Here is a 15,874-nt window from a genome sequence, read left to right as displayed (position 1 = left end):
TTGCAGATGAATTTTAAAACCATTCATAGTACCTGGTTAGGGGTTTGGAATGTATCCAACCTATATTTGTGCATGTGTGTGTGGTAAAAAAATGACTGTAGTTTGTTTTGAATTGTGATTTAAATAACAAAGGGATTGTTCAAATGGTTAGAATGTCTAGCTTTAGAGTGCATTTTGATTGATAGGTGTCACTGACAGTCATCAAAACAAATCATCATATGCTTAATTGACCTTAATAGGACCAGTATTAAGATTCATGTTTGGACAAAATATGGCTCCCTGAACGGACAACTCATTTTAGCACTTGGTTTTTGCAATGATGCTTGTATTATATAACAGTTTTTTGTTGCATCTGTATCTCTCCCAGCTTGAGCTTTCAATGACCAATGAGGGTGAAATTCAGACCTGTGTGAATGCCCATACCAGGCCTATGCACCTGTGCTGCTGCATATTGAGGTTGTATAACGAAGACTTAAGTAGATTTTCAGTATTGCGTAGAATTTGTGCTGGCCCCCTGCACACAGAGAAATTTCATGCATTTGTGACAGCAATCCTTTTACACACACCAATAGTCCCAGTACTTATGGGAGTCTGATCTACCCACATGAGAAAGGGTTGCAGACTTAGGTTCTAAGAATGGGCTGCCTGCAGCATTTTATATTGCAAAATAAAGGTAAATCTTGCTGGCCGTTTGCATAGGGGTGAATTTCACCCTGAATACATAAGAATAGCTTAATTCAGGTACAAAGGTTTAGGCTAATGACATTTATACCCCTGAAATCAGGATTTATAATGGGAAGCCTGACTAATCACTCAGCACAATACTGTATTTATTGGTTAATTTGTTTGTTTGTCCGTTTTAGCGCCTCTTATCTCCTCTTGAAATTGAATTTTTTTCCCTCTCTCATTCTGCTGCAATTTAGCAGACATTTCAGGAGAGTTTTCTTTACAGAACATCAGACAAACACAAGAGTCCAAGTGTGCTATTGATGATGGCATCACCTGATCTCCTGAAAGCCAGCAGGGAACCTGTTTTCCAAGTAATGTTTCTAAGTTTTAGCAGAATATATCTCGGCCTTTTACAAATATGTTATAGTAAATCCCTAACAATTCAGTTCAGAGAAATATTTATCAGGCTTACTGATAATTGGCTGCTCTGAGTGAATATTAGCAAGAATTGCGCTTACTTTGAAAACAGATTGTTTTACTATTTTATGCAAAAAATATTAGTGCATGACTATGTCCTATTTTTTTTTTTATTTAAATAGATGTTCAAAAAGAGAGAAACCTTGGTCAAAAAGTTTCACAGACTTTTAATGCCAGATGAGACCACTGCGATCATCTGTTCTGACCTCCTGCATAACATAGAACTTAGAACGATTCCTGAACGCAGCTCTTCAGTTTGCAATTACACTTATGTTGTTCTGTGAATGCTGTGTAATTCAAGATTATCTATATGTGTATATATGACATCTTGTCTAAATCCCGGAAAACATGTTCAATTTTTCTTGTGTGTAATCTTTTTTTCACATGAGGATTCCCATTAGTTTCTTTATTGCAGGCAATAAGTTTCAAGGTCTCAGCATTCTTAACAATTAGTTGGGAATAATTCTCAAACTCTGTGGACCTGGTATAAAACTTGTTGTTCAAATACAATGGGAACTCTTCGGTAGGAAGGATAACATGTAGAGGCTGCAAAATCAGACCCCTTATTCTGTGGTTGTACATAAAGATGCAATAGTCAATGGCATGTGTATCTGAGTGACCTAAATATTAGGGTATTTCCAGGTCCTGGCAGGCACTGCTATGGGGAAGATTTTCAAAAAGAGATCTAATCCTCTTTATAGTTGCTGAGTAGCTCAAGTAAGAAAGCTATTAACATCTTGTTAATTTCCCATTCCTTTGAAAGATGCAGCTTCCTTCTTAAACATTATTATTTTTTCTTTCTGTGGGTTGATCCACATCTTCCATGGATCATGCAATAAGTAACCTCTTCCTCGTTCTGTAAAGCTAGTTTGCTGTTATCTGCTCAGGATATTTACACAGTGGAAGTTAGGGCTGTTCTACGAATGTATTCCTGTGCTGCCCCCATATGGTTCATGACTTCAGTTCAGTGGTTGCTTTGGGAACATGTAAATATTCTGAAGAGAGAAATTTACCTCAGTGTGACTGGAAATCTTAACTTCTTGCTCTCTCTCGGATTCTGAAAACCAAAGGCCTGTTCTTCATTGCCCTGCACTTCGTGTAGTCACTTACACTTGTGCAAAGTGAATGCAACAGGGGTGTCGAATGCTACCATTCAGATCTGCTAGTATTTTACAGACACCTTGAACTAATGTAAATGGCTACACAAGATGCAACGCAGTGGAAAATCTGGTCTGTTATATGCCTTTATAGCATTACTGAGAGAAAATCTGAAATTGTAGTATCTCCACATCACTGACATATAATCTGCTACAAAAGAAGCTAATCATAACCACCATAGACCAGCTGGGTATCTGATCACGTGATGCTTTATCCATCATTTCATACTATACAAAACATATCACAATACATCTCTATTTTACTTTGGCTTTCCAGCTTCGAACAACCAATTATGGGAGTCCTGTATGTCACAGAAAAGGCTTATGAAGGTTCACCATTAGCTCTTATCTACACCTGGTATCCAGTTACTTCCTCCCAAAATTCTGCCCTAAGAAACTTCTGCAGGACCCTGATGGATTTAATTTGGAGTACTATGCAAGAGAAGAATTTGACTTTTACAGCTGGTATTTTCAAAAGGAACCTCAGGGAGTTATGGGATTTGGACACCTTCCTCTCTGGGGCTCCTTTGAGAATCTCAGCCATAATTTTTGTCTCTCTTTAATGCTGACTATTTGAGCTATGCTGCAAAGACACAAATTCAACCATGAGATAGGCACATATGTGTCGCTCAGCGTAAGTGTGATGAAATTACAGCATCCTACCCTCTCTGCTAACTGCCACGAAGGTGCTAATGAGCCTAGCTTCTCTAATAACGGGTCCTTGGTTTGTACAGCATACGTATTGCAATGGCAGCCTTCCTAGGATTTCCATGGGACTGCCAGGGACATGTTTGAAGAACAAGAGGAGACTGGCAAAGTGCTGCATCGCCAGTACCTGCCTTGCTACAATGTTTCTGCCATGTACTTAATTAAAAGTAGCGCTGAACAAGGGCTGCTGGAAGGCTAGAATTGAACTACGTTATGCCTAGCAGCATAATATGTGGTCTTCCTCACTGATGGTTTGAGGCCTGAAACAGTACACAAACTGCTGCTGCTGCTGCTACTGCCACCCATTAGAGACTCCTCTTAAAGTGACAGAGTTAATGCTAGGATCCCCACAAGCTTTACATTTCTTATTCAGAGAAAGGCATTTTTTGTTGGAGTAAAGGCAGTAGTTTAATGTTACACTAGTACGTGCATCACAAGTAAGATGCAAAGGTGATCATAAGTCATAAGTTATGTCAAGACTGTTGGTATGTCATATCATTTCTGGTGTTCTGCCAATACTGGATTTTTGTCAGAGACTTCTAGATGTGTATCACCCTTACTGCTATATTAACAAAAACAGTAAATACCTATTTCCAGTTGTAACACTACCTACATTGTTTAAATAAGAGCGGAGTATGGGCAAAATTTTCATCTGAGAGCCAGACTGATATTCTGCTCTCTACAGGTGTAGGTCTCCCATTGCCATCAGAGCAGAACATTCGTGGTGTGGATGTGAGTGCTGAATTTGCTGTGTGCTGTTCCCCTTGGAGCACAGTTTCAGTCTGACTTGGGGCTGTACGAGATCTGACATAGGGCAGTTAAGGCCTGCACCTGAGGTTTGCTGAGCAATCTCAACACTCACTGAAGGAGCACACCCTTTAATAGCAATCAAACGTATTGCTAAGGAGGCCTCTTTTGGGTAAGGTATAGGATCTTTTCTGCTGCCACTGTCACACAGTAGAGGAAACATACCTCCCTGTTTCTAGAGTAAGAACCTTTGGTCTCTTGCCAAGGCTAGATAAAAAATGAATTCCCTCAAAAAATAGTGACAAATTACCTGCAATGTGTTCATGCCTATAAAAGAAAAGGGATGATTTATCTTTCTCTGTTGACTAAGGCAGTTAATTCGTAATGTTACACAATCATGAGTAAAATATCAGGAAATAAAACTTAAAGGGTTGTTTAATGACCAAGGGAAAAGTGGCTTTTGTCTTCAGTAAATTACTGCACATCTTGAACATTTAGGATTCAACTGTTTAGCCAATTGTATTTCTTTTAAGGTACAATGAATATTAGTGATAGACAAATTTCAAAGTTCCAGAGTGTGGGGTTCCTTGAGCTGTTCATCCAAAGGTTCAGATGATTATCCCTGCATCTTGAAACTGCATAACTGGTCTGCAGGCCTCAGAAAAGTAAGCTTTCTCCTTGCTTTGGGTAGTTTGCAAAGTTTGCTTCAGATCCTCACTAGTACATAGGTGCCCAAAGATGAAAAGGAGTTGAACAATTATTTACTGTCACAATGTTTTATAATCTCAGATGAGGCTTGGTTTCAGTAAAAGGTTAGAGAGGTTTTCATGTCACCTGGCTGCATTTGCCTAGCCATGGTTAATATGAGCCTTAAAAATAACTACAGAATTCCGAGTTTCATTAGCTGTCATTTGGCAGTTTGATGGGAAAGACTTACATTTCAATCACACTATTATCTTTGCCTATTCACATAACATTTTCTCTCAGTATTGAACATTCATTAATATGACTGGACAAAATATGCATTAAGGTCCAACTTCAGCAATACATTCAAGCACATGTTTGACTTTAAGCATGTGCTTAAGTCCTTGCATATTCACGTGCTTTGCTAAACAAGGGCCAAAGTGAAAACTTTCTTTTCACTAGCTGTAGACAACTTCCATCAGCAAATATTGTGCAATGCCAGTGCTTCTAGAGTACTGATTTATCATTCTCTGCCACTACCGCACTTCAATATCTCTATTATAAAGTGTAATAGTTTTGGATCATTACTGTAGAAAATTCAATACATTGTATAAGGACAACATATTATAAAATGCTACAGCTAAGCTTTTCAAAACTGAATGCCTAAAGTTAGGCTTCTAGGACCTATAAAAGTGGCCTGACTTTCAAAAGTGCTGAGCATCCAGCAACAACATTCATTGAAGGCACAGGTTTGAAAATCTTGGCTTCTCACTATTTTGTAGAACTGTTAGAAAATAAGAATTTCTATTCCACAGGAAATTCTGACATTTTGATTTGTTTTCATCCAGAATCAAGATGCAAACAAATCAAAATTATCTAATTTTTTCCACAAGAACAAAAATTTTCATTTTAGAAATGTTGAAACATCTAATTTAGAATTGGCTTGACACTAAGGCCTAGTCTACACTAGATTGTTTTGTCAAAAAAGGTCAGCTTTTTTCAACAAGATAATGCTGGTGTACACACTGCAATCATCCCCCTCCCACTGAGAAAACTTCCCTGTTTTTTCAACAAAATAAAACCACCTTGATGAGAGGCGTAGAGCTCTTTGCACCAAACTTTTAGCGACAAAGCTTCAGTGTAGAAACCGCGCTTGGTTATGTCACAGTAAATGGCCTCCATGAAATGGCCCACAGTGCCCATCCTGACCATTCTGGCCATCAGTTTGAAGTCTGAGACTCTGGAGCCACCCGCCCCTCCCCTTTTAAAGTCCCAGGAACTTTTGAAATTCCACATCCTGCTTGGTCAGCATGGAAAAAGCTCACATCTCATCTTCCCAGCAGACCACGCACTCCACGCAACAAATGCTGTCCCGCTTGGCACACACCAGAGCTGCTGGATCTGATCGGCATTTGGGGAGAGTCAGCCGTGCAGTCCCAGCTCTGCTCCAGCTGAAGGAACACTGATACCTTCAGCCAGATTTCTCGTGCCATGGTGGGGAAGGACTCTGAGCAGGACACGATGCAGTGCCGAGTGAAAATCAAGAAGCTGAGGCAGAGCTATCAGAAGGTCAGGGAAGCAAACTGCACTCTGACGCAGAGCCAAAAAGCTGCCGCTTCTACAAAGAGCTGGAAGCTATCCTCAGCAGCGACCCCACCTCCATCCCCAAGATGCCCCTGGACACCTCTGTGGCCCCACAGCCACCAGACACTGGAATCAACCCTGACAAAGAAGTTGTCTATGAGGAAGTGGAGTTGGAGGACAACCCAGAGCTGCGGATCGGTTTGCTTGGTGAGGTTGGGAGTCAGGAGCTGTTCTCAGCTCCAAAAGGTTGCAGCCAACCCCAGCCCTACAGCTGAGGCATTCAGGATTCAGGGGAGGGGAGCTCTGGTATGTGTTTGGAAGCTGATGCTGCTTGTGTACATGAGGCATGGGGGTCCTTAGTTTGGCTAAAACATAGGTACTTGAAGGGATAGAAATGCATAACAGTAGCTGTGTTTCCATATGTTTTCCCATTCCCTTGCACAGGTAGGCAGTGCAGCTGAGATGCATGTTGAGATTTCATGGGTGCCCTCCAGTGAGATCTCTAGGAAACTTTCCTGTAGGTACTCTCCAATTCTCTGCTTCAGATTCCTTGGCAGAGCAGCTCTGTTCCTTCTCCCATTTTAGGAGACTTTTCCTTGCCATTCGGCAATCACTTGTGCGGGGATGAAAGCAACACACAGGTGGGAAACATAGGCACCCAGTTTGAAGCTGCTCGCATGGAGGAGATCATAGAATCACAGAAGATTAGAGTTGGAAGGGACCTCAGGAGGTCATCTAGTCCAACCCCCTGCTCAGAGTAGGACTAACCTAAGTTAAATCATGCCAGACAGGGCATTGTCAAGCTGCAGCTTAAAAACCTCTAAGGATGGAGATTCCACCACCTCCCTAGGTAACCCATTCCAGTGCTTCACCACCCTCCTAGTGAAAAACTTTTTCCTAGTACCCAATCTAGACCTCTCCCACTGCAACTTGAGGCCATTGCTTCTTGTTCTGTCATCTAGTACCGTTGAGCTCAGCCTAGCTCCATCCTCCCTGGAACCGCCTTTCAGGTAGTTAAAGGCTGCTATCAAATCCCACCTCATTCTTCTCTTTTGCGGACTAAACAAGCCTAGTTCCCTCAGCCTCTCCTCATAAGTTTTGTGCTCCAGCCCCCTAATCATTTTTGTTGTCCTCCACTGGACTCTCTCCAACTTCTCCACATCCTTTTTGTAATGGGGGGCACAAAACTGGACTCCAAGTGTGACCTCACCAGTGCTGAATAGAGGGGACTAATCACTTCCCTCGATCTGCTGGCAATACTCCTACTAATGCAGCCCAATATGCTATTAGCCTTCTTGGCAACCAGGGCACACTGCTGACTCACATCCAGCTTCTTATCCATTGTAACGCCCAGGACCTTTTCTGCAGAACTGCTGCCTACCCCGTCAGTCCCCAGTCTGTAGCTGTGCATGGGATTCTTCCGTCCTAAGTGCAAGACTCTGCATTTGTACTTGTTGAACCTCATCAGATTTCTTTTGGCCCAATCCGCCAATTTGTCTAGGTCCCTCTGTATCCTATCCCTACCTTCCACGGTATCTACCACTCCCCCTAGCTTAGTGTCATCTGAAAACTTGCTGAGGGTGCTATCTACCCCATCCTCCAGATCATTAATGAAGATGTTGAATAAAATGGCCTCAGGACCGACCCCTGGGGCACTCTGCTTGTTACCGTTTGCCAGCTTGATGTGCATCCTAGCATCATTGTTAACTCTCAGGAGTAAGATATCAGCTTCTATGGCCCCTGCCTGTGGAAAATGGTGACACAATTTGAAATTTTTCCCTATGTACCTGCATTTATACCCCAAGCAATCACCCACCCAGAATCTCGACCCAGTTGGATGATTCACCCCACCCCGTCCTGCCAAACTCACCATTCCCAGGCTGTTCAAGGAGCTATCCTCTACCCAAGGGACAGTAAGAAAGAGGTGTGTTTAACAGTAATGCATCTATAGTGTTAGGACACCCACAAAAATACTTCTGTTCATTGTTTCTTGTGCTTCCACAGCTGTGGCATTCGCAGCTAAAGCCCCTATGTCTGCAGACTGCCTCCGGCTGATAAGGAAGTGAGCCCAGAGAAGCAAGGAGGACATGTTCCAGGAACTCCTCCAGTCCTCTGAGCTGGCCAAAAGAGAAAAAAGGGCATGGAGACAATCTGTGTCTGAAAGTCAGAAAATGAAGAGACAGGAAAGGAAAGAGAACCAGGAGTGAGTCATGGCATATCATATGTGCATGATCAAGGCCATGGAGAAATAGACAGAGCTGCTAAAGACAATAGTTTCATTGGAGACACAGTTCATGCATGCTTGCTCCTCCCCCGCAGCTGCAACAGAACTGCTTTCCCTGCTCTCCACAAACTCCCCCCACGTAGTCCTACCAAAATCTCGGCCAGTCTTGGTACCCCTTACCCTCCACCCCCTCACATAGCTATGAGAACGACAGCTGATCTTACACCCAGCTGTCATAGCTCAGACTGGCCCCCACTACTTTCTCCCCTTTAGGCCCGTCTGTTTTTTGTGTTGTGCAATGTTTTGTATTTAATAAAAGCAAGCTCTGAGAACAATAAGCACTCTTTATTTCTGTGTTGCACATGGTACTTTCACCTGTTACTGATACACAGCTCAAGCTGGATAGCAGTCATAGCATGGCACAATGCTGTTCCTCAAAACACCTTATGGGCTCTCATTCTCAAAATGGGCCCTCAATGGCCCTCTAATATCCCTAGCATCTGGCTGCTCATATGTAAATGCAAAGCGATCCGCCTCTGTGGTCCACCTAGGGGCAAACTTTTTGCACTTGGCGTCACATAAATTGTGGTGCACGCAGCAGACGGGTATAACCATGGGAATATTGTCCTCATTTAGGTCCAGTTTGCCATAAAGGCACCTCCAGCACACCTTTAACCTGCCAAATGCACATTCAAGGGTCATTTGGCATTTCCTCGGCCTGTTATTGAAGCGCTCCTTGCTGCTGTCCAGGTTGCCTGTGTAAGGCTTCATGAGCCTGTCATGCGGGCTGACTTGAGAGGGGGGGTAGTTAGTATATTGTGTGACATCAGCATGGCAGAATCATAATAATCCATGGGATATGCCATGCCAGGTGTGGTTAGGAAGGTTATGATATGCTAAGTAAGAGAATATTACTTATTTCTATGTGTAATATGTGAAAGGGAAGTTATAGATGTATTTGAGATGTCTGTGTTTCAATTGTGCTGCCTGGGCAACACCCCAGATAGGAAGGCTGCAGAACAATGGCCAGCGTAATGGCCCATTAAGGCCTTCCCAGGTGCGAGGGGCCCAGAGAAAGAAGCCAGCATCACCACTGAGTCACCAGAACCTGCTTACGTGACTGGACCCCAGGCACACCTGAAGAGTCACCAGGATTGGCCCATATGACTCTGGACTCCATTTTAGCTCCAGCAAAGTTCACAGGCCACATGGCGAAAAGACAGAGGATATATAAGATCAAGCCAGAGAAACCATTTTGTCTTTGTTCCTGTCCAGTCTGCAGACACACACACCTATCTCTGGAACAATTCATCTTGCAACTGATCCGAAGGACTTAGACTCATCCAGGTACTGGATGTGAACCAGAGAGAACTACACAAGCCTGCAAATCCACATTTCTTCCAGAAACCTGATGTAAATGGACTTTTAATCATTTGTATATCTGTGATTTACTTTAACCTTTTAACATTTCTCTTATGGTTTATTTCTTTCTTCTTACAATAAACCTTTAGTTTAGATACTAAAGGATTGGCTGCCAGCGTGGTATTTTAGGTAAGTTCCAAACTTATATTGATCTGGTACTGTGGCTGACCCTTTGGGGTCAGAGGGAACCTTTTTAGCAAAGAGCAGAGAGTTTAAGTAACTGGTCTCTTTGCTGGACCTGGTGCTGATTTGGGAGCCTGGAGCTGAAATGCAGTGAAGGAGGCTGTGGGCATTTGTGGACTGGCTTCGTGATATCCAGTGTGGGGTAATCAGAAGCAGTTCGTGGCTGGTTGGGAAGCCGGGCTTCAGTGTCACCCACCAGCATGGGGAGAATCTGCTCTCCTTTTGCAGCCTGCCCTGACCTTGGCATTATCAGTTGGCTACCCTGGGCACAGGTCGTATCACAGAGCCATGGCATTAGTGGGTGGGCTGGGTCTCCCAGGATCACTATGGGCATCTCAACATCCCCTATTGGAATCTTGTGGTCTGGAAAGAAAGTCCCTGCTTGTAGCTTCCGGAACAAGCCAGTGTTCCTGAAGATACAAGCATCATGCATCTTTCCTGACCAACCCACGTTGATGTCAATGAAATTCCCACAGTGATCCACAAGCACCTGCAGTACCATAGAAAAGTACCCCTTTCGGTTGACGTTCTCCATTGCAAGATGATCTGGGGCCAAAATTGGGATATGTGTGCCATCTATTGCCCCATCACAGTTAGGGAATCCCATCGCTGTGAAGCCATCCACTATTTCATGCACATTGCCCAGAGTCACAATCCCTCACAGCAGAATGCAATTACTGGCTCTGCACACTTGCAGTAACATAGATCCAGTGGTGGACTTGCTGACTCCAAACTGATTAGCGACTGACCGATAGTAATCTGGAGTTGCCAGTTTCCACACAGCGATTGCCACGTGCTTTTCCACTCAGAGGGCAGCTCTCATTCTGGTGCCCTTGCGCTGCAGGGGACAGGTCAGCTCCGCACAGAGTACCATGAAGATGGCTTCGTGCGCTCAAAAGTCCTGCAGCCACTGGTCATCATCCCAGACCCACATAAGGATTTGATTCCACCACTCAGTGCTTGTCTCATGCTCCCAAAAGTGGCAGTTCAGTGTATGCAGATACCTCCTGAATGAAAACAGTAATATGGTGCTGTTTGTTTGCATGTCACTCAGCAGGTCAGGCGCCTCAGATTCCTGTTCTGATTCAGAGCTCATGATATGCTGCACGACCAGCCGCAATGTGTTCAGAAAGCTGACAGCAGCAGTGGGGAGCACTGTAAGATACATGATCCTTTCCGATAGAGATGGTGGGTGCACAGGAGACGGGGGCCCATTGAAAAATGACACAAAACGCAGCCGGGAATGCAATGAACGATGGGAGGGAAATCAGTGCATCATGGGATGTTGAGCCAGTACCCATGCTGCTCCATGCTCCTCTCCTGCTTCCGACAATTTGTAGCGGCAGAAGGTGGAGAGTTGCACAGTGGGATAGCTGCTCACAATGCACTGCTCTCACTGCCAATACCAGAGCACCAAATGTGGACACAGTTTGACGGCACTGTGCTGTGTAGATGGGCACGAGTGCTGTAATTACAGCGCTTTTTTATCATCTATGTAACTACTGTCGACAAACCTTTTTAGTGTAAACAAGGCCTTAATTGTGTCTGCCTAAGCTGCCACATTGCCTTATGAGAGTTGTAGTTTGGTTGTCTCCTGCCCCAATTTTGCCCTAGGGGCCCAGGCTTTCCAGACTAGGATCACCTATAATGCACTGTGGTCATGGGACTCCCATGATTATTGTGGGGGCTAAGTTACATGGGGGACTGCAGTGCATTATGGGAGATGTAGCCTAGTCATGGGGCCTTGCTCATAAAAAAGAAAGGTGACATGAGGCACCCAACCTACAACTCCCATGAGGCAGTGCAGCACCTCAAGCAGATGTTGATTAATGTCAAACTGAACCAAAATTCAGTTAAACAAACCCAACTGTTATGATTTGGATTGACCCAGCCTCATAGGAAATGGTTGGTTTTGATTTTCTGGATGGAAGATAGAAACATTCTACAAAATGTATTTTTCCCACAGAACATTTCAATTTTGTGGTAACCACATTTCCCGTATAAAAAAAAGAGTTAATGGAAAATTCCCAACCAGCTCTACTATTTTATGTGGGAACAAAGCTTCAGTTGTACTTACACATGCAAATATCTCAAAGAACAGCATCCAGAGACAACTTTCAAACATACTGCATAGAGCAAGTGACTATTGGAGTGTACATCTTATCTCAATAAAAAACCCTCATTAAAAAAAAGTTATAATGCAAATAGATCAAACTCCTCATTCAATCTCTCTGAAAGCTTTGGTTAAAAATTGCTGGAATCTTACGCTTGTGGTGACCTGACCATAATTATTGCTTTATTGTACCAAAGAGGCTTCCAAATTGAAATATGATGTCACCATGTATTTACTGTTAGACCTTGTCATATCAGAGTTGAGTGCAGAGATAATTATGAGACGCAAAGAGCTATGTGCTGGTTATTAGCTTCGGTAGTTTTTCAAGGAGGAGAAAGTCATCTGGATGACACTTTACTCTGTTTTCTTGAGCAGAGATTTGCCCTACAATTAGGAAGAGCTTTTAAGCCTCATGTTTTCAGTATATAACTGATTTTGTACTGCATTTTGGGTCAGTGGCTACGGGGCTTTCTTTTGTTTCTGAAGTGAAATATACTGCTGCAAACTAAAACAAAGAAGTACTTGGAAATATATTATGCTGTGCATCACCACAGCCAGAAAAAGGCCTGAGAAATACTGGAGGAGCGTGTCTTCCTAATTTTTTTTTTTTGGCCAAAGAGATTAAAAAGTGTGTGCAACATCAACAGATGAGAGTATCCATTCACACAAACATACATAGAATAAATATCCCTCTGTGTGTGCAAAAATAGCATATGGGGATTAAGAGGCTTCATTTTTGTGCAAAATGGAGAGAAAAGAACACTGAGAGGAAATGAGGGTACTGCAAGTAGCAGCATAAGCTCTGCTATTTCCTGGCTAGGGAAGCGTGACTTATCCTCACTCACAGAATAAACACACACTGAGCAAAACAAGTCACCAGGGAAAAACAAAATCTGCAACATGAGGAAGAAAAAGCTTTGTACATGCTTCTGGCAGGAAATCCATTGAGCAAAAACAGACTCCAATTCATCAGCAGGGCAGTGCCAGTCTTCTGCCAGGAAATTAACAGCCTGTTCCTCAAGAAGGGGTGACGCTACCTGGACTCTGAATCAGAACAACTGCAGCCTAGCCACAAACACATGCATATATTTTCACAGGAGAGTCCTTATAAACCTGCTGCTATTCTCAAAAAAGGAAAACATAGCTAAATTTAAATCAAGAGAAAAGAAGAAGTGAGACGTTTTACATTCAAGACAAAACAAAAAGCAAAGTCCTTAATGCCTCACACCCTACATCAGAGCTGATAGCTTGGCAGCACTTCATTAACAAACACAAGAAATGAAGCCCCAAAAGAGTAGACACAATGGAGAAGAGAGACTTCTGCAGGCTAGGAAAACATATCTTGCTCATACTTCCTTGGTGGCAGCTTTCATCTGTGTTGGTAACTCCTATATCCCATTCACAACTATTCCATTCTGTGGTAGGAATTGGGAATGGGGAGAAAAAAAGATATCCATTGTACATTTCCAGATATCAGGGTTGAGAATAGGGTTGATCCAAGAGTTAACTGTGAATACATTATCTGATGAAGATAGCCTCGTTTCTTTTCATCAATTGTTCACCAACTGATTCTTATTTCTGTGAATGTGTCGGATGAATAGTTTATTGAACTAAATTTCAGCGTATGGGATATTTGAGAATAATTCACGTTGCTTATTTGCTATTCATTGATCGTTATTTCAGGTGTCTGTTTGGTTATGTAAGTTACATAAGATTGTTTCTGCTACCTAATTGAATGACTGACTTTTGTTTTAAAAAAAACAACCGAAAAACAGGAGAAAAACAAACAATGATTAGTGAATAGCAAATAGCTAATAACAGACATCTTTGTGCTAGCGGACTTTACCCCTGCCTGAAACCCTGAGAAAGCCCCAGGGAGATAAACTGCAGCTTTGACTGTCTATACGAAAGGTTGCACTGGTACAGTTACACCAATAGCTGTAATCAGGGCAAATGACCAGTGTAGACTTTGCAGTGATTTATGCTACTTGAAAGTCTACTTGTTTTTTGCCTGGAGTTATTGGTAGGTATGTAATAATGAACAGTGAATATTCTTGTTTGTTCACAAATATCTTTGTTTGTATCTTAATTCAGGTGGCGCCTGAGAGATTTGCGTGTGATCACTGGGCTATGGAAACACATCTGGAAAAATAGAATTTTCTGTTCTTTAAATGTTAACTCACTGGTGACACAACTCACAGATCAGAGTCATGTGACAGACAAGGCCTTGAAAACTTGTCTCTTTCGCCAACAGAAGTTGATCCAATAAGAGATATTACCTTACCTACCTTGTCTTTCTAATATCCTGGAACCAACTCAGCAACAATAACACTGCAACCATGAGTTACTGACACTTGGACAATTACATTATAATATACAATACTGTAATTACATAACATATTGCAAAATTCAAGCACTGGGTAGACACGATTTTCAATCTACCAGCTTTCTGTCCACATCACTGTGCAAGTGTAACTTACACAGAGGGCTAAGTCATTTAACTCTTTGATATGGGTGTGTAAATCCAAGATTCCAGATATCCCAAAATTTGAGGATGAAAATGTTCAAGTTGCCTGAAGCCCAATAATGACTGGACACAGAATCTAAATCCACCTCTACTGCCCACATATGCTACAGTTTTTATCCACATCTTAACCGCGATGCCAGTGATTTCAAAAGTGCAGGTAGAGGCCATTTCTGATTGTGATATTGTTTTTACAGTCAGGATTTCTGATATAAACAAATGATAGAAATACAGATTCACTGTGGAGGTACAACACAGGACAGTTTTACCTTCTGTCACAAAGTTTATCACAATAATCATTTTAGCATCTGGGTCCGAGTGCAGTTGCACGGCCATCTCCATGAGACGCTTGCAGAGACAAAGTGCTTGGCCTTCTTAGGTCTGGCTGGGGAAAGATTGGCAAATACTGCACCTAGCCATGATGTGAGCTTCTCTCAGGCAGTAGAGACAGCATTGACGCTCATCGCTGACTAAGTAGGATCATGGGCAGGAGGCTCAGAGTGTGAAGCCTGGAGTCCTGGGCATAGTCTAGTACCCACAGGGGAATACAATAGGGACCATCACTCAAAGAGAAAGAAGAAGATTCAAAGGATCCTAGAGCACAGAGCCAGCTCTAAGGTTCCATTACCAGGGGGGCAAGTGGGAAAAAAGAAGACTCAGACCTTTGGGTGGAGTTCTGGGAGAGGGTTTATTTAAGCTACAGGGGAATTCTTAGGGGTTAGCACTGGTTCCAGGGTCTGGGCAGGAGACCGCAAGGTTGCAGCTCTCATGATGGGGTGCTAGATAGAGGCTCTGCCTGGTCATCATAACAAAAACAATCTATTATTTAAAGGCTTGAGCTGTGAAATTCAAAATAAAGCATGGCCGTAATCCATTTTGTATGTCAAAAGCCAAACTCATCTCGAAAGTGGATTTTCGGTGGAGGGGCTTTGTAACATACATACAATGTATGGACATAGGGTTTGCATAATAGTGCAAGGGTTCAGTCTTGTAAATGGTTATGCAGTGGAATCCTCTTAAATAGTGAACTCATTTATTTCAAAAGAAACCTTCTCCATGAGGGGAGGTTCAATATAACCAGGATTGCAGTTTGCGCACGGCTATGAATTTAAACACCTATATAGAATCATAGCATAGAATAGTAGGACTGGAACGGACCTCGAGAGGTCATCTAGTCCAGGCCCCTGCATTTATGGCAGGACCAAGCATTATCTAGACCATCCGTGACAGGTGTTTGTCTAACCTGCTTTTTAAAATATCCAATGATGGAGATTCCACAACCTCCCTAGGCAATTTATTCCAGTGCTTAACTACTCTGACAGTTAGGAAGTTTTTCCTAATGTTCAACCTAAACTGCTCTTACTGCAATTTAAGCCCATTTT

Source organism: Emydura macquarii, unplaced genomic scaffold (assembly GCF_026122565.2).
Source record: "Emydura macquarii macquarii isolate MOO-44397 ecotype Brisbane River unplaced genomic scaffold, CSIRO-AGI_Emac_v2 contig_2473, whole genome shotgun sequence".
Taxonomy (NCBI): Eukaryota; Metazoa; Chordata; order Testudines; family Chelidae; genus Emydura; species Emydura macquarii.
The sequence above is the reverse complement of the archived record's forward strand: the minus strand, read 5'-3'. Positions refer to the sequence as shown.